General features: G+C 38.0%; 1 long non-coding RNA gene across 4 annotated transcripts in view; it reads right to left on the minus strand.

Annotated features, from left to right (window-relative positions):
- LOC106015799 (uncharacterized) overlaps positions 1–19,570 on the minus strand; it is a 200,367-nt gene that overhangs the window by 25,230 nt on the left and 155,567 nt on the right. For all 4 annotated transcript variants that reach the window (XR_011810008.1, XR_011810006.1, XR_011810007.1 and 1 more), the window contains exons 6-9: positions 12,233–12,625; positions 11,145–11,787; positions 10,537–10,626; positions 3,206–3,348 (exon numbers count right to left, since the gene is read on the minus strand). This is a non-coding gene — a long non-coding RNA (uncharacterized lncRNA). The remainder of the gene's footprint in view (positions 1–3,205; positions 3,349–10,536; positions 10,627–11,144; positions 11,788–12,232; positions 12,626–19,570) is intronic.

A 19,570-nucleotide genomic window follows, 5' to 3' on the forward strand; every position in this document is an offset into this window, starting at 1 on the left:
GCCCTTCTCACAGTTACAAAGCCTACCTGTAACTGAGCTGGATAATTAGCAGCCTTGAAGATGATATATGACTTTCATTACCCTTTGGGACTGGAGACTAAATGAGGACAGAGCTAATTGCCGTGCAAAGCAGTTTGGCATGAATGAGAAAAATGCAGGCGCTGTCTCCTGCCAAAAAAGGGCCCTATTGCTGCTCTGATCTCATGGCTGGTTTTTGCCGCAGGAGTTCACTTGGTGTCCATAAATCATGGTCTGCTTACAGCTGAAACTGCACTGAGTCATCAACATGCAATAAGCTGAGTGACAGATTCCAGCCTGACTACATTAGAACTTCAAACTTAGTCCTCCCCCCCCCCCCAACACTACCCATACTTAACAGAAAATTAAACCCAGACTACACAGACATGAAGGCTGTGAGAAACACAAGGCTTGTTTACTTGACAATAGTTTTTTAAGACTAATGTTTCCAGGAAATAGCATCATACGTTTTGAAAGGGAGAGGGCCACGAGTACTGAATTTCTAAAATGACCCACTGCTATAGCTTTTGGTTTGTCCTTCCCCATATAATTTCTGATTAAAATGTATTACCCTCCTTTAATGATCTAAAGTGGCACTTTGTCATCTTAGTTCTCACGGAGATAGATTTAGTCAGCTATCTGAGAAAATATTTTGCTCTTCTTTAAGATTAGGCCAGAAGAACCTGAAATCTGATTGCAAATCTGCTTTCAAAGTGACCCGGGGCACATTAACATCCATCTTGTGCCCTTAAGAAATGTGGGCTTCTGGGGAATCTAAACCATCAGTGCAAAAGACAGTCCTTGAAGATACTCTTTTGCTCTCCCCATTCTGTTTCACATAAGATTTTTTTGCTTTTCCCTAAAGGTACCTTAGGTCTATTTTTTTTAATGGGAGAGATTGTGCTGAATTTGCAATATGGTATCCTGTCAGATCCTAATCAATTAGCCCACATCAGCTCAGTATAAGGCAGATACCAATTTAACTCACAGAGCTAAGCCTTCTGATTTTCTCTAAGGGCAGTCACATAATTCATTCTTTGTAGTGCCAAATTATATTTGACATTTAATTTAAAACTCAAGGTACCATAATGCAAAATCTCGCTAAAAATAATGGTGATAAAGCAGAGGAACATTTCATTTGACAGTGAGGATTTTTTCAGCTTATTTATGCACCCAAACTTTCCCCTCCTCCACTTTCCAAAGCCCCCAGACTCACCACTGCTGGTTATCCAGGCGCTTGCAGACAATGTTAGGCTCTACAGGTGCTCACATACTGTAAAGGGGCACTTGAAGGTGAAGCAAGAAAGCTTCTGGTGAGTTCTGGTGAGTGAGCGCTCCTCTCCACAAAGATATGAGCTTAAAGACAACTCGTGTATTACTGCTGCTGTTGCTAGTAGAAAGCAATATTTCAGTAGTGTGGCTGGGCTAACTGGAAGAGTTGCTTGTTCCCTGAACCAGGCAAAAGGGAGTCAGCCTGAAAAGGCTGTTTTTTTGTTTGTTTTTCTTTAGAAGATTCAATACAAAAAATGCCCATTTAATGGCTTCATTTTCATTCTCTACTATGCCATGCAGCAACTCCATTCACAGCCACCTGGCACAATGGAAGCCTGTTGGTCCATAAAGCATGTCCATGCTGCAGTAATACAATTTTATGCATGGACAATAATAATAAGAAGAAAACCAACGAGTTCTCCTCCGTTCTTGAAATAACGTGCAACACACTGCAAACCTTTGGAGTTCTAGCCATGGACTCAGTCAGCACTTTCAGCAGGTGAACAGTCAAACTCTAATATAAACACTAGCTTGCTAAAAAATGCACCCATCTCTGTCAAGGTGAGTTGCTCACAAGGACCAACTATTACTGCTGGCATTGTGCAAAATGCTAAGAAGCCAGCAACTTGGCTGGCTAATCCAGACCAGCTCTGTGGGAAGAGAGTAATGGATAACTGTAGGCTCTGCTTTGTTGAGCCAATGCCATAGAGCAATATGCAAAATAGGTTGGTAGCACAATCTGAGAGCGATTCAACTTTCGTCCTGTTGAAGACCAGCTACTACTTTGCAATAAAAAGAAACAAATGTCTAATACTCTCATCCTTCATAGGCAGATTCTCTTGGGGGGAAAAAAATCATCGCTGGTCCAAACATGCTTCTCAACATAAAATGGATGACTTGAATTCAGGGATTTCAGGCCTTTTTGTGGATTTCAGTCCTTTATTAAGATGAATACAGTCCAGGGCTGAACTCTGGTATTTTTGGAGTGAGTATGTAGGCCTCAGGTTAGGCATTCTTGCCTTATTTCACATTTGCATGTAGGTGCATGCATATGCTACTGGGAGCTAAGTTCAAAATCTTCCACATTTGATCAGGTTTTGCTCCATTTATTTTAGTACTCGATGCATTATTATATTATTATAGAATACACAGGGTACTATCTGGCATATGAAATATGAACAGGAAATAAAGTTGCTGTGTACCAGAGAGAGAGAGTACACTATCAGCGTACTTGGAAACAAAATAAGCTATATTTGATGTTGATGCAGTGTGCCTATGCAATAAGTTTAAATTAGTAAAGTGATTGTGATGGCATTACACCACTGTAGATTTTCCTACATTCCATGGAATGTCATTGCAAAATACAAAACACAAAACCAAAAACTTCTGCAAAAGCAATGTTTCAGCATTACATAACACAGAGGACTTCTTCTTCTTCTTTTTTTTTTTTTTTTTTTTTTGCATATGTCCTATAATTCAGCTCTTTGAGACCTCCTGAGCTGAGGCTGTATCAAGAACTTTGTTGCCAGTAGTAAGGATTCTGTTTTTTAATTACAAAGGACAAGCTTACCATTCATCAATCCAGATAATTACTTTCTAAATCTAATTATACTTTGGCTTTCGTGGCATCCTGTGGCAATGAGTTCCACAGTTTACTAATGCTTTGTGTGTGTGTGTGTCTGTGTGTGTGTGTGTGAGAGAGAGAGAGAGAGAGAGAGAGCACTGACACTTGCTTAAGCACTGTTAGCATAAGAAATAGAGAATAGTTGATTCCTATACTTTTACATACAATTTACGATTCTACCAACAGGAATTACGCAGCCATCAGACCTCTTTTCTAAGCTCATTCTACTTAGCCTCTTTTCATATGGGAACCATTCCAGAAATTGGCTCACTGCTATTGGCATTTCCTTACCTTTTTTAAATCTTGAAAGGTCTTTTTGAGTTGAGGACAAGTGACACACATAATTTTCAAGATGTGAACATGTCAGAGATTTGTGTCACACACTTTACAGTCGGCATTGTCCCAGAAATTGTTTTTTTTTTTCAATTGTGAATCTAGGAAGATATACAAAAGTAAAAAATCTATAGCTGTTCACCAACTAATATCTCTATTTTGACATACAAAAACATACATGCACAAAATCTTCAGAGCATTTCCAGAAAGTGAAGATTTTGCATCATCTTCTTAAGAAAATTCACCTCAGTAAATATTGTTTCAGGATAGTTTGAATGTTTTCAGAAAGGAAATTATGTAAGTACTAATGTAACTATTACACTAACGAAACTGGCTTAGCTGAATGGCCATGTAGGTAGCCTATTTACATCAGCAAGGTTTTACTGTTGTGTAGACAGAAGCTTTAAAAACACTGAACAGTGTAAAACAGTACTAAAAGATACAGTGAGTAAATATGCAGATTGAAAAAAACAACACATTGTACCACGAAGAATCTTTACATGGAAGTAAAGAGATAAATGCATTGACTGAGATTTCAGACCCTCAATACCTAGGTTGGCTCAAATTGCTGAGAACTTTGGTGCTTCCACTGAAATATATGTAAATATGAACATAAGTCTAACGTTTAAATGTTTCTTCTTTTTGAAGGCCTTATCCTTAATCTCTTTTCATATATAGGATTTATCATATTGCTTTAATAAGGGATGTATTAAATATGAGGAACTGACTCAGAGCCCTTGCTTTCAGTACGGAAGCTGCTTTTTAATTACACTGTGCACAAACATCAGCAATAAACTCCCTCTTATAAATACAAACAGAAAACTAAATCATGGTGGGAAGCCAGAAGAACTGGAATGCACAGAGATATTGAAAGAGAGAAGATAGAAAGGATCTCATGGCATTTAAACAGTCTAATTTCTGAAGAAAAAATTCTTCTTCAATTTACACTGATGTAAAGGAGCTCAGAAATTAGCTTGTTTACTCCTCATTTAAAATACTGCCAGACAAATGGATTATGTTGTGGGTTTGTTTTTTCTTTTTTTTTTTTTTTTTATTTCTTCTTTTTTTTTTTTTTAGAATCCTTTATGATATGGGATTCTACAATTAATAGCACAGACACATTTGTCACCATTCTTAATCACAGATATTTGTGCAAAGATTTCAGCAAGCTCTATGCTGTTCTAATTTAAACTCATTTAAATCCTGCACAGCTATGTTGTAGAATTAACTCTCTACAGAATTTAAGCCTGTGTTTGACCACAACTGTGGGTTGTTTTCATACCTGTATCAAGACGCATTTTCCAAAGCATAAGCAGCAAATGCTTAGAACAGTTTGAATTCACAAGTTAGGCACTGTCCATCCAATCTGAGGAACCGTAGCATCTCTCATTCAACATGGATTGATCAAAATACTTCTGGAATTCCAGCACCACCATATTCCAAGTCCCACAGGAAGCTATAACTCACTTTTCAAAATGGATAGCAGGAGTTGCTGCTGGGTCCACATGCAGTAAAAATCAATCCCCTCACCAATAATATTAAAATCAAAATTGACAGGTAACAAAATATGAAAAAAAATATATATATATATTACTATCACTTTGTAGTTTAGGAAACAGAAGCTAAGAGAGAACAATTTTTGCCCAAGATTGGGCAAAATAAAGAAAAAAAATGAATCCAAATTTATCCAGGCTTATTATGGAACTTGTATCACAAAACCATTTTGCTCAGTGAATAGTAAACACAGCCTGACCAGCAGCCTACTGAATTCAACAGGAAAAGCTCTTTCTATTTTCATGAAGGATTTTGATCACTCTGTTGGGTTTCTCAATGAATTTAGCTAAAATAAACCTGCAGCTAGAATAAAGGTCATAACTGAGGCACTACCACAGCAGACTAGATATTTTGTTTTTAGGGCATCTCTAATTCAATAGCCGTGAATAATATAATATTCATGGAGTCCCATCTGCTGTTCAGTTCAGTGTATAGAAATATTTTGCATTGTTGGTCCAATAATCCTGACTAAAACTGGTAAAGTGACATACAGGCTCCTGAAAACAGTAGTGGAATAAAAAAAATAATAAATTGAATACAGGAGAAAAAATAAGCTTGTTTTAGTTTGAAGGGAATAAAATTGAAGTCTTTTAACCTTACACATAAGTTCCACACCATTGCTTTTTAAAATCAGTTGAAAATCATTTAAAATCAAATTGATTTTGGCTTTTACATTCAGATGCACTTCATCCTTTCACTTACTCGTCTATACAAGTAATGTCTTCAGCCAACCTGTGTTTAAAATGGGTTGAAAATCAGTTTGTATGTTCACATGCTTATTGGAATTTTCTCATTTCCATTTCACTCAGAGCCAATCACAATCAGATTAACTTGCTGGGGAATATGTCAAGAGGCTGATTTCATGGGTGTTTTAGCAAAGAAATGGTTCCTAATGTAGTGAAACATTTTTTTGCTTATAGCACGTTGTCTATTGCCCATTTGTGTCAATAAGAGGGAAGATGTATAATCAGAACTGTTTATATTTATTCTGAAAAGCTCTCTTCTCCATCATGTACAGGCTCATAATCAATCATGAATGTACTATAAAATCACAGGAAAATATTTCCTAGTTTATATCTGCTTCTTTCCGTTACCAAGACCTGGAATATCTGCAGTCTTCCATGTGTGGAGTGCTAGGATAGGCTCCTGCACTGGAAATTCCTCTGTTCACCTGCTGCCATCCAACTGTGGATCATTTGGACTGGATATCTGCTATCTGAACTGACATTTATTCATCCAGTCTGAAAGCAAGTGTGCTGAAATGACGCAACGTAACTCACTATCAGGGCTGTAATAGGATGTAGAACACCTGCCATTGACTTGGATAGAAAGGATAAAACCTTCTGAATTGCTTTGTTTTCAACATTCTTTTGCCCATATCCCTCAAGTGTCCACTTGTACTTAATTTGTCACTGATGGACAAATTTAAGGAGTGGAGAACGGCATAGCAGGAGAACAAGAAAATGTGAAGCAGATGCCCAAGTTCTATTACTAGCTCTGTTGGTGACTGGGTAAGCTGTTTATAACGTTCTATCACGTTCATTGATTTAGATGGCTCAGTTTTAGGTTTCCAAACTGAGAAGATGCATATGGTCTGCTTTTCACTGTGAGTCAGTACTTCCACACTTCTCATTTTCAAAAAGAGTTTGTATGAGTCTGCAAGTAAGGTGGTAAATGTCTCAAGCTGTGCATATAAAAGCTGAACACTTGCAATTAAATGGTATCAGAAGAATGTTGACTGTAAGCTCTCAGTAAGTCAGTTTACTTGCTTGCAAATGAGAAATTAAAAATGCATCACGAGGAGAGTTGTTGTGGGTTCAAGCAATGTTTTAAAGACCGCTCCAAATCGCAAATGAGAAGTCAAAATTCCACGTGCAAATATTACATTTCAGAGATGATGAGTGGGAATGGAGTGGGAGGTTATATAACCTGATAATATCAAGGATCAGAAAGAGATTAAGCTATTTAACTATTCAGCAGTGAAAAGAAGTCAAGAAGGATCAACGCAGACAAGAAATGGAAAGACAATATAGAAACTGACTTGCGCAGGCTGACATTCTGCTTCAAAGGGTATTAGTGCTAGGGAGTAGTTACAAAACTGTAAGTCTTAAAAAAACAAGTCTGATTTAATAAATATTTACTAAATTGTATAAGAATTGCCTGGCATCAAGCTATAAATATTAAATTCTAATGTAAATATTAAAAGAATGATGGGTTTTCAAATAATCAATTTAAGATTCTAAGAATTTTTGGATTAAACATGAAAAATAATAATAATAAAAAAACAGAGTCAAACAAAAGCCCTGACAGTTAGATTCCAAAAGAACAATCCACTCGGAGTTCCTTTCATGTGCCAACAACTATTATTTATATTGTTTATGCACTTTCATCATGACAGCCCTAACACTGAACAGAGCAGATAGAGTCTAACAGTTACCACATTTGAAAAAAAGCTCTCAGAAAGTAAATAAAGCAAAGTGAGGCTATATTTTTGGATTTGGAGATGCAAGACCATTCTGATACTCTATTTATATTGATTATTTTATATTGTTTAATGAATTTCTGCACTCTCTCTACAAAATAAATGTTGGCTCAATGAATAGAGCCTGCATTTAAAGGAACCACCCTATTAAAACTGGTTTTGTTTGTGCCTGGAGAATCAGAACTGCTCCATGCTTGTTTCAGATTTTACTTGAAAGCTCCCATTCCATTAGTATGACATTGTTTCTGAGACAAAGCTTAACCATAGTGTCTTTCCCCTTTAAAAGGTAATGACACCATCTAAGCAAAAATAATGGTGGGGGAAAAGAAAAGACCCCCATTACAGCAAACTGTGGTATTAATGAAATTCTGTTTGTATTAAAATTTTCTTTCAACCCCAGTCTTCCTGTTCAGGGGGATAGTGTCAACCTGTCAAACATTTAATCACGAGCAGTTCATTGATGCTTCCATTATGTCAAAAAGCTTCACCTAGGTGACTTCAAGGGGAGACAGCAGGTCTGACTCTTTCTCAACATCCAAGACTGAATTTTTCAGTTCTCACCCTCAACTTCTAATTTCTAGTGTATGAGTATGAATATAGATGACAGTGGTTTTTTTTGTTTGGTTGTTATTTTAATTATTTATTTATTTTTACTATTACAACTAATCAATAATTAGTGTAAATTGAAGTTGTAAAGCCAGGAGACAAAAAAAAAAAAAAAAAAAAAAAAAAAAAAAGAAGTCCATATATGAAAAAGTATTTTCTTAATTTTTAGGTTGGTGGCAATGGGCTTGTTAGAGGGCCAAAATCTGCATTCAGAATGCCTCTCACACAACACCAACTTTAGCCAAAATTTCACAATACAGTATCATGATTCGCAATCCAGACTGTCCCTCACTGAGGTGTTGCATTAGAAGGCATGCTGCTGTTAACGCTGATATTAATATTAAAACTGAAGAATCCTCACTCTATTGCATACAACTCAAATTTGGGGCCAGATGCTGACCTCCTGTAGCTTCTTTTCAGCAATCAGCTAGAATGAAACAGGGAAAAAGTCAATTCAACCAAGTACCTGCACTGTCAGGAGAATGCTAGATTTGAAAAACAAACAAGCAAACAAACAAAAGACACAAACCCTTGTGTGATAGCTTTGCAATGCCTTCCTCTAACAATGTATTATTTACTAATCCACTACAGGTGAACTTATAAGGAAACTGGTACGGAACATCTGTCTCTCTCTGATCCTAGGGAACTGAAATCATTTCTTGGAGACTTTAAGAAGGTGATGGTAACCAGGAGCAGCCTTAAGACAGCTCTGATTTCCATCTCAATATTGGCTTGGTATGTGGGTGACCCAGTGCAAAAGTCAGGAATATTTTAACTCCCTGTGCTACTGGGAGAAAAAAAATCCCAAGGAAAACTCTAGTCCTCCTAGCTTCTGAAAGAAGTCCTGCAAGAATTTGACTGAATTTCTGTTAAAGAATTTCTACTTCTACAGTTTCTACCATGAGCAGGAACAAAGCCATCTTTTTCCATTCACAGTAATGCCCATTATTTATCTGTTAGATGTATGGTGCGATGAGTTTTGACTTAAAATACAGTGTTGCTTCAGTGTTCAGGAAGTGAAGTCAGGGAGAATTATGATATCCTGAAGGTATGGTTAGAGGAGATCCTAGACCTTGGGCTTTTAAATAAGCTTGCAAAGACTTATTAATGGAGAATGTGCCACATAATCCATCTAAATAATTTACTGTTAAATATTCTGCCAAAGGAAAGATTCTCATGCAAACATAGTTAGTGTATGTGTGTGTGTTTTCGGTTTTTGTGTTTAGTGGTATTTTTTTTTTTTTAAGTATCATATATAATTAAAAGAAGACTATATGGGTCATTTGTAAAGCCAAACAACAAGACAAAAACTCTAGTAACGTGAAATGACCAGCTAATTACAACACTGGTTTAAATTATGTTCCTAGGTATTACTTGTTCTTTCCAAAGAGGGCTGGATATCTGTACTATTTATTCAGCCCAAAAGACCAATTCATTCTTGCAAACATATTGCTCCTTTAAAATGTAGCAAGGTTTAAATCATCCAAGCTTATTGTTTTAACTTCCAGCATTTCATTATTCTACTTAATGGTTTGCACATTGTTTTACACAAGGAAAATATAATTTTATTGTGTGATGTCAAAAAAAATAAAATAAAATCCATGTCCCATTTGCTTCTAAAGAAGATGAGAAGTGATGGGACAGGAGACCTAAACTACAGGGATGTTTTGCCTATAGACAGGAAAAGGCCAACGTTCCTCAGCATATGTTTAATTGGGAAGACATGCAATCAAAATATTAGCAACATACACACATCTGAATTAGTCCACCCCTCAAGACTGGATTGGCAGAAATATAAAGAAACTAGGCTGGCCCACTCTTTCTCCCATCGGAGTCAACTGGAATGCTTGACAGCTTTAACTGAGCCAAGAGAAGGCCCTGATTTAGATCCTATGGCTTCTGCACTGGAGCAGGGTTTGTGGCTGGGGATCAGGGCTTTAAGAAACATCCAGGGGTAAAGTACTAAAAGAAACGGTGCCAGGTGGTCCCTGAAAATTTAGCAGAACCGAAGCTAGAGCTTGCAGTCTCCTTCTTCCTCCAAGAAACTGCCATTGGCAAAGCCTGGGCATCAAGAGCCACACAGGAGTATTTTATTTCATGTCTAGGACTGAAGTACCACTGGCTAGTGAGATGGAAACAACAATGACAGCAGAGTATTTTGATGGATTGTCCCTACAAAGTGCAGATATTTGCCTTTAGCATAAAGAACTTTACTAGGAATTTAAAAACATATTTTAAATTGTTCTTTTGGTTGAAATGCAAAAACTGCTTTTTCACAAGAAATATTTTTAGCTAATACCTCCAACAAAGCATATCTAACGTAAAAGAAGCACTGTATCTGCAAAACTGTTTAAGGATGGGTACTTCCCAAGTGCCCTCAATTGCTCCTGCTCTACTTGCCTTGACCTGTTGCGTCACGTTATGCGATATCAAACTGCCATCATATTCCATTTTAGAAGTGATTACACTTCATTGGTGGGCAAAGTTGCTGCTTGCTGAGTGTTTGTGAGGTTTGATTAATTAGTGCTTATGAAGTGCTTTGAAATGCTTGCATGAATGATGTTACAGAAACACTGAATATTGCTGCTGCTATGCAGGCAGGTACATGATTAAAGATTTGATGTTGCAAGGTGTGGCTGGGCCTTACCTTCTCTTTGGGAAAATGTTCTGGTTTCCTTTGCTTTCCCTCTGGCAAGCTAGTTCAGTTTTCCAACCAAACCAAAACACTTCAGTCTTTCTAGGGTAGGGAAAAATAATAATAATAAAAAAAAGATTAGATGAAGGGTATTTCTCAGAACTTGTTGCTTGTCTAGGATATTGCACCTCTAGGTGGTCTGATAAACTTCAAGGGCACCTTGTTGATTAAGCTCATTCTCAGACTAACTCTATTTTCTTCAAGTCTTTTTTTTTTTTTTTTAATCAACTACGGTTCTTTTAATTGCTTTCTCCTCTGGGTATTTTACATAGACACCTCACTGCCTGTTAAACCACCTTTCTAAAGCATCCTTATCTCTGATATCCTCTCTTTGGCTGGAGAGACCCACCTGTCTCCCCCAGTCTCTCTTGTCCAGAGGGAGCTGTTACACACTATCCCTTTCCATCACTTCTGACTGTGAACCTGACAGCTTCCATCTGCTCTGGGAATTAAAGCTCCCCTCAGGAGATTCACTCTTGGCCAAAGTAAGAAGTTGCAGGACTGGGCCCACAGCTGGCCTTGAAAAGCCAAAGCTGAAGATAATTATTGCACAGACTTACCCATTTAAAGATTTCTTCAGCTTACTCAGTGCTGCCACACTGGTCTGTAGCCATTACCACACTGTTGTGGCCCTTCAAGAGCATGATGCTTCATAAGGCAAGTGACAGGATTCCTCTGCTCATGCTCAGTGCCCAGTGCCATTTGAGAGACCTTAAGGTATCCAAGACATCTGTACAGGAATAGCAGGTATGACGCAGGACCTAAAGCAGATTGACACTCTACCGAGGTGGCAAATGGATGCCAGAAAGGCTATGTTGTAATAGCTAAAACAACACTGGATGCCAACGATGAAGCAACCAAGTTCTTTCCACACTGCTTAACTTCCCTGATTTTGGTCATTATTGAGGGCCCTTGAGAGGATCGGTTGTATTGATCTTCTGTGCTGATCACAGACTTCACATCCTTTTTGTGTTGGGCACGTTAGTCTGACTATGATCACTTGCTGCTATCTTTGATTCCAGTTACAGTGTAGTCTCTCAGGTTTCACTATTCTTGCTTGTTTTACTCCTCTCACGTCCTGTACCCAATGACTTTTTTTGGTGCTCTTATCTTTCATAGTAACTTCAGGGTAAATTTCATATACACCTGCCTGCATACAGTAGCTTCTGGGTTTTAGGCTCTTTGTGTTTGGTTTCCCAATAGCTGTAAAGAAAAAAAATAAATCATTTTTGCTGCAAGCTTCAGAAGACATACTTTCTTAAACTCTGAATACATGTCACTATCTAAACCGTGGAAATATTTAGCATTTATGAGGTTCAAACCAAACAGGACAACCCTCCTTCTTATCTCTCTAACATTGCCACCTTTTGTTTGGCTGCCTTTAAGACAGATACAATCTTCCTATTCTGTTTTGTATTTAAAGGGACATAAATCTTATTATGCAGAAGTTTTTAAATGCACTGAAGTATTCAAAATCCTAAATGAGAGGTACCAGGACCCTCTCACTTGGTCCCAGTGAGTATCATATCTCGAAACCTGTGCCTTCCATTTTCTGATCACCGTTCTTGTCTGTGCATCTTCCAGAAACTGGGTTAGTAATCTACCGTGGCCATAAAGTTTCTTTCATTAGAAACAAGTCTGTTCTGACCTTTTCCAGGGCTGGGCTGGGATTTCATGAGGCGTTTCTTGTCAATCACTATATTCTTTACACAGCTTTCAGTGTTCCATGTATGCTTTCAACTGGGTATTCATGCCTGGCCTGTAGATAGATTTCCTGGCTCATCTCAGGCATGTCTCTATCCCCAGGTGTGAAATATGTATCCATTGCATGATCTCAGCACTTAAATCTCCTGGGATTACCGTTCAGTTCCATTTAAAACAAGATCCATGCAGTTCTTCATTCACTTCCTAGTGGGGCTGGGGGTGGGCACAAGCTCCTGTGGCACTTACTCCTTGCTCTCTTGTGGGCTATTGGTTGCAAATCACTTTACTGCCCGTCACACACCCTGTTGCTCTTTTGGACTGCTTTGAGCAGCTCCATCTGAAAGAGCAAAGACAGTATTTCAGTATTTTTTTTGCCTCCCTCTGCATATTTGCACCAGAGTTGTTTTTATCCCCCTTTCTCAAGCACCCCCACATCAGTGTTTTAGATGCTCTGCAGGCATGTTGTACTTCAGAGACCTGTGTTCCACTTTCAATCTTCGTCTTTAAAGGCCTGTATTTCCTAAACTTTGAGCATTCTCACAAGATAACATTCACAGTAGCATTTCCTTAAAGGACTGTGACAGGTTCATGCATTACATTAAAAAGTACTGAACATCCTACACTTGCTTTGGCGGGGGCATTTCCACCCTGTTCTCAGTAGCCCAGAAATGACCAACGTAACATATCCATAGCTCACTTAAAGTTTGTCTCCGTTCAGCCTAATGTTTTGTCTCTAGCACCCACCCAGAAGAGTCATCACAGCTAAGTATCATAACATTTAATTGCCTATTATTTGACACCTCTTTCCCACGATCAAGATGTCTTCAGCTACAACATTGGTGGCTAGAGGCCCAGTATTCAGGTAACATTAAACATCCTGATTTCAGAACTGACACTGATAGGCATTTGTGCTCATCAATACCTGCTAGAAGGTGTGGCACTAGTTGTCAGGCAGCTGAATAGAGCTTCCTCTTCAGCAAGCCACAGTAATTGAATCCCTGATTTCCTGCTCAAGTCTTTAACCAACTATTCCATCATGACAGGATACATCTACAGAAAATAATCCATGTAAAAAAGACATATGGGAGTGGACAGAATGAAGGTGTATACCCAGCCCAAGCCAGGTGATTACTCCTACTCTGCCAATTAAAATCACATAGCCATTTTGCTAGTTTAACAGTAAGTATCTATTTTGCATTCAGCTCTTTGTTTCTGAGCAGATGTGTTCATTCTTACTTTTTAAACTATGTCACCTTTCCTTCAACGTGGGCTTAGGTTAATAAACTGTACATCAAGCACTGCTTAAAAGCTGGCTTTGCAGGATGATAACTGATGAGGGAATTGCTTTTAATTACTGTACAAGTGAGTAGATAAAAATCACAGCCCTAATAATCAGTTCCAGAAACTGACAGCAGCAAAGTCTCACATTTCAAATGTGGATTATTTTTTCTTTCAGCGTTCAGCTACAGAAGGCAAATGTTAGTGGTTGGATCATCTTCTGTAAGCAAGCCAAAGTTATGTGTAACATTTTTGGATGCTAATAGGACACAGTTCTGGCAGAACAGAAATAAGGGTAACGTTAAAGATTAGTGCAAGCTTGGAAAGGAAGAGAAGTGCATTTTCTCAATCCAGATTTTCAGAAGAACAATCACCTCACCTACATCTGCTGCTAGAACTTTTAAAGTCCAAGGACAGCAAAAACAAACAACTTACTTACACAGCTATCAAGTCAGAGAGAGCATGAGGCTTCCCAGATTGCCTTCAAAACCAGCAGCATTTGGCCCATTACCATCCACACCAGGCTAATGTATTTTTAATAGTTCACCTCCTAAAGAGATACTGCAGGCCATGAGATGCAAATTAGCCAGCCAGAATTGACTGAGTTTGTGCTATGAGAAATTTCAGGGGAGGATGAAATAAATGAATGTAGGATTACCAACTGAGTTTGGTGCTCTGGTGAGAGGAGAAAAATGTGCTCATGAAGCCCAGTAAAACTTTCTTTTTCTGGTTTATTAGGTGTTTGCAAAAAAGTCTCAGTTGCAAAGTACGACATGTTCTTTTTCTGAAGACTCATCTACAGCACAGAGGCTCTGATAAATCAGCTGCTTTCTTTCTTAGCCAACTATGCAGTGTATGGGAAGCTGAGGCTTATATTATGACTTTGTTAAAACATTAGATGTTGCATGAAAGCTGCCATGTGAACTCCATTTTGAATGTATTTCAATGCAGGTTTTTACAATAGGAAAATAAACACTTAGCAGCTCAGGAAACCAGAATCTAAAATACTGTAGACATGGATTTGTTTATTTGTTGCTTTCCTGCTATAGATCAGCCTGTCAGGAGACCTCCTTCATGTAAATATTTAAAATCTACAACAAAACAATTCTGATAGAAAAAAAAAAAAATTAAACTCTGAAAAGAAGAGAAGAAAAGGAGGATGCAGACTTATTTATCAAAAAGCCAACACAGATGTGTCTCTCTTTGAATCTATCAAGTGTATTCTTTGATGAAAAGGGGAAATATTCTGATTGTAAAGGTGTTATATATAGTGAATGACACTTAGCTCCTTGAAACCACATGTTCTATAGATTCAAAGTTATCCTATTCTTTTTTTTTTTTTTTTTTTTTTTTAATGGAGCAATAATTTTAGCTCTCAAAAGTCCACATGAAAAACTGAAAATCCAGGATTTGAGAACCAGAGAAGTTCAGAATAGTAGTCATCTGGAAGTCTCCTCTTTTCATGTCGGTAAAGTATAATGTTACTTCACGCCATTTGGCTGCAAATGTAAATTACACCTTTTTTCAGTTGTTAGGACAGGATAGAAAACCACATAATTCTAATGAGTCATAAATGTTTCACCATTTTTTTTCTTCATTTAATTCATATGGTGCCAACACCTGTGAAAACAATCAGCATCATAGCTGTGTGCTCTACTTAAATTTGCTTTAGGGTATGCTTGAGTAAAAGCTTTTATATCTCATTTCTCTACATTATTAACAACATGATGCCCTGAATCATTCTATAATTTAAGTATGCTCATTTCATTCTCAGCTATTTTATTAGGACTAGAAAAGATGCTCAAAGACTCTGACAGTCTTAAAACAGACACAGACACACACACACATACTCATGCTTGATTCTTACTGTAACAAAATATCTATAACAAGATCTTCACATTATTTTTTATGTGCTTTGGCAGTTTTGCACCTTGAATTACGAATCTAAACTGTTAGTACAAGAGCCATACTACAAAGCTTTCTCCCAAAAGACTTTGCAACCGTTGCTCTAAGGTGAGTTAATTTCATGAGAGCAACATCTGCACTGAACTGCATTTTAAGCTATTGCCAAAGGAAAACACATCTTGTTTTCCAATGGGAACGGAGCAGTGGTTGGAAGCCCAGTTCTGGAGTCACTAGATGGTGCCAGAGAGGGCTACACATTGGTAACACCTCAGTTTTGCTTTAGTTGGAACTAGGCAATGGGGTGGTGATGTTAATTTGTAGTAGAAGCACACCATGAATACCAGGGAATGAGATTTACAGATACATGCCAGTGTCCAAAGAATCAATGTAGTGACTGGAGGGGACAAAAAAAGAGCCTCAATCCTATTGACTTTCAGCGGACATCAGCTCTGACCATCTTGAGAATTCTTGCTAACTCCCCCTGGCATTTATTTAGCCTTAAATGACTACAAACTGAGCAATTTGCAAAGGGCTTTTACCTACAATTCTATAATAAACATAAGGTAAGGAGGTACAGAGCTCTCCCCTGCATTTCAACTAGATTGTGACTCCAACTTCCTCTATAAAATTCCCCATCTAAAACCATACAACATAAGAAAAATACATGAGTGAGCATAGTGCTTTAAGCTGGAAGGTGCAGAGACCAGCATCTGTCCCAAAGAGATCTTTTCCCAAAACTTGTCCAGAAAGTACATTCCAGTGTTAAATAGCTTATTACACATAGCCATCCAGGGCCAATTTGTGATCAGGAAGCAGGCCAAAGCTCAGCTGATAAATGCTTCAGCAAACTGTTTGCAGTTGTGATTCACTGCAGTAACTTCCACTGTAATCCAGAGGTGGAAACATACCCTGAGCAGCCTAAATGAACCAACTCAAATACTAAGAGCAGTACAGCCTTCAGAAGGATCTTGGGTGAGGACTCGCTGTCACAGCTTAACAACTTACGTCAACCAAGCTAGCTAGTTTAAAGCTTGTGAATAGCAGGCTTCTCTCTACACTGTAGCTTGGTCCTGCCTGCACAAATGCAGACAACATGAGGGATGAGCTCCCTACTATGTCTAAAGAACTTCAACGCTGACTTTGTAGTGACTAAAAATAAGTGGTCTGATAGCCATTTTAAATGTAGTCAGTAATCTGTACATTTTTACATGGAGTGTCACATTAAATAAATTAAATAAATAAATAAATAAAATAAAAAAAGAAAAGTCACAGTCAGTTACTTGTTGCGTAAGAACTTGTGATTTAACACCAATGCCCCTAGTGGGAGCTTATGCAGAAGTGATCAACCAGCACTAGGTGATAAGATGAACATGCCTTTTTCCTTGCTTCCCCTCAGGCTTTTTCTTAAGAGGTCTTCCACACACAGACTTAGGGGAGGAGAGTGGAGAGGAAGCATGGAAACCAATCCTACTCACAGAGCATCTCAGTTTTTAGACATACAAATGGATATATTTATTTACAGCAGTATGCTCCAGATGGAACACACAGCGATGCGACTAGGTTGTACAGAATTTCATCCAATCCTATCTCTACATATTCCAATGCCTTCCATATACAGGGACCAAAAAAATCCTACATCTTCCAATTTCACCTCTTTCTGATTTTATTCCTCTTAGTCTACCAGATTTCACTTTGAGAGCCCAAAAGAAAACCCATATAATTTAGACAGAAATGATCTTGACCTTTATAGGAAAGAGGCTGTCCTTGCAGAATTCCTTCTAAAGGACTTGCATAGCAGGACTGTGCTTGCTTTACATTGTTTAATTCTCAGTTGTTTATTCAGTTGAAGGTCTGTTTGATTTGAATTGCTGCTATGATGATTAAAAATACGATATTTTTTTTTAAATTACTAAAATAATTCTCTACATTCTTGAAGACAATCAGATTTCCTGACCAATACTGTACCCATAAGAAGGTAGCATTTTCCATGGTGTCATACATTAACTGTTAACTTCGAAATGGAACAAGAAGGGAACATTTACACTTGCTATAACTTCATTTAATTAAATAAATTAATTAAAATGCAAAAACTCTCTGAAGTTAGGGGGCGATGAAGCGAAGAACAGAAGAGAATGATCTCTACATTTCTGAATACAATTTCTGTTACTGAAATACTCATGTAAAAATGCAGTTTTTACTTATGGGGAAAATCATTTTCCTGACTGTAAGCTGCAAATCTGTCTTAGTTTCAATTCTTCCACTGTGAAGGCAGCTTCTGTACTAAGAACTTTAGGAGGACAGTCTTGAAACATTATTAATGAGAACTTACTGTACTCTTCATATTTGATGTAGGTGCACTCTGCCTCCTAATGGAAGTCGCATGTGTTTTTTTCCCCAAGTATGCACTAGTAAGTAATGACCCATCATCAAGCACTGACTGATGACAATTGATCATATGGCCATCTACAGCAGCAAAAAAATTAGAGTGATCTCTCAAGAGAATAATCAGAGAACAATTTTCCAGGGTCACTACTAGCAAAGAAGCTTGCTGAAGAAGAAAACAGACTCAAGCTTCACCCTGGATTTTCTTTTCTCTCCTGGATTTCATTTTATACACAAGGTTTAGATTTGTTTCTAAAAAGTTTTATAAGGCAGACTGAAATGTTAAGGGGATTAAGGAATGGGAGACAGAGTCTTTCACCTCCAAACCTTCAGTTCAAATCCGGCTTGGGATAGTAATGAACAAGAAGTATTTACCATTGCTGTTCAGCGTCTATGCAAAATGGATTGGTGGTTCTGGCTCACATCCCAGCAATAAATGTGCATGCCACAACTGGCAACTCCATTGCCATTCTCAGCAGACAGAGCCAAGAATTAAATGAAGCATGGGAAGCAGAGTTACCTCTCCTCCACTACAGGCCAGGGTGGAGGCACATTGGCAGAAGGCGCCTTCTCTGCTGCTGCATGAGCAGGGCTGTGCCATGGATGAGCACAAAGACATCAGTATTACAGACTATCAAACTAGCACCTTTCTTAGGCAGTTAAAAAAAAAAGTAATTAAAAAAAAAAAATCAGATGCTGTTTAGTGTCGGGTTGAATGGTGACCTAGAATGGATCACATTCTTCCTTATGCTAAAGTGTAGATTAACCTGCCATTGTAAAGAAAGTGAAACAATGTAAATGCAATATATTCTCAACTACATAAGGCTTCTTTGTCCTGCCAGGGGCATGACTATAGGGCAGAAAAAGTCAGGGCCTTTTTCTTCCCAGCAATCACATGACAAATCATTTCTCAGGCAAGGAGACTTTGACTCATTGACACCACAAGCCACTAGACCAGGAAGTTTGTTTTTCCTTCTACCATAAACTTAGAGTAATTCTACTGAAATAAATGGAGTCAACCGCCCACACAGAGAAGCATGAAAGGGAGCAGAACATGCCCCATTCTTTATATGGCTGATACTAGAATGAAAAAGTGACTGGTACTGTTAACATCAGAATTATAATATGCCACTGTACTGCTGTTCTGAAGTCATCAGCACTATCAACAGGAAGGGCACCAAACATCCTTGCACGTCTAGAGCAAGCAAGGAATGCAACCTAGGTCTTTAGCCTTGAAGTGGTTTTATCACTGAACAATGCTGAATAAAAAATACACGAAATTTATTCTAAAAATAGCAAGATGGGTCAAGAGAATAATGATTTCAATCTATACAGCTAGGTGAATTTATGGTGATGCTCTTTTATATTTCATAGGGTATTCACTGTGGACCCTGAAATTTCCATGGGTTTCAACACTTTATTTATCCATATTTTATTACCACTGTAAACATAATTATCACAGCATCTTCATACTGAAAATGATAGATAGATTTTGTTACTGGCTTGTCAAGATGCTCGTGTTCACTGTATTCAGCCATCACACCAACCCAGAGACTGATGACTGTGCTAGCCTATTAATAAAAGTCTATTACAGTACATTGATGCTACTCCTCTCAAACAATATTAATGCAAGCCCAGCGGCAAGAGGCATATTTTTAACTTGCAACAACACAATGAGGTCTATTTCATTACAATGATTAACCCTTCTACAATTTAT

Source organism: Anas platyrhynchos, chromosome 6 (assembly GCF_047663525.1).
Source record: "Anas platyrhynchos isolate ZD024472 breed Pekin duck chromosome 6, IASCAAS_PekinDuck_T2T, whole genome shotgun sequence".
In the NCBI taxonomy this organism is placed as follows: Eukaryota; Metazoa; Chordata; class Aves; order Anseriformes; family Anatidae; genus Anas; species Anas platyrhynchos.